Here is an 899-nt window from a genome sequence, read left to right on the forward strand (position 1 = left end):
TAATGATATGTTCATCAAAAGTCAAAGTGAGGAAACTTTAAGTCAACCATCTCTCCCTTATTGATTTTACATCAAACTCTTATTTTTGTTGCATTTGTCTATTTAAATCATAGTTAACTCTAGTTTGTTTCAAGTATTTCAAAACACCAAAACCCCCCATTTTATTTTTATTGTCATTTTACAAGTATTTTTACAAAGAGATTTTTCATAGAGTTATAAATTGAACCAATCTCCGTGGATTCGATCCCAAGTGATGGTTTGTGGAATATGTGCAACCATGGGACATCCTACGGATATGTGTCCCATCCTTCAAGAAGATGCGGAGCATGTGAATGCCACGGGAGAATTCCAAAACTACCACAACAAACCATTCGGGTACCAAAATGCATATAATTCAAGTTGGAAGCCAAACCCCAACGGAAGCTACAACCCAAGACCATTGCCTCACAATGCATTGGTTAGACCGTCCTATCCACCACCACAACCTCAATACCAACATCAACAACCACACTATCAATCCAAACCGCACCCTCCACATCATCATCAACAATCTCCTCAATCTCAACCGAGTAGCTCCGGAATGTCTCTTGAAGACATTGTCAAATCTCTAGCCACTAGTACCCAACAATTCCAAAAAGAGACAAGGACTAGTATCTCCAACCTTGAAGCACAAATGGGAGATATAGTTACGTCCATAAGCAAGTTGGAATCCCGTGGTAAACTCCCTTCTCAAACCGAAAAGAACCCAAATGTCAAGGTGGTGACCTTGAGAAGTGGCAAGCAAACCGGAGAAAATAGTTCAAAGAAGAAGCCAAGGGAAGAAGAGGAAGAAATAGAGATCATTCCTAGTGAAGAACCTACAGTCAAGAACGATGCACAAGCCGGAGTTCCAAAGAAGT

Source organism: Lactuca saligna, chromosome 2, assembly GCF_052625555.1.
Source record: "Lactuca saligna cultivar CGN05327 chromosome 2, ASM5262555v1, whole genome shotgun sequence".
Taxonomy (NCBI): Eukaryota; Viridiplantae; Streptophyta; class Magnoliopsida; order Asterales; family Asteraceae; genus Lactuca; species Lactuca saligna.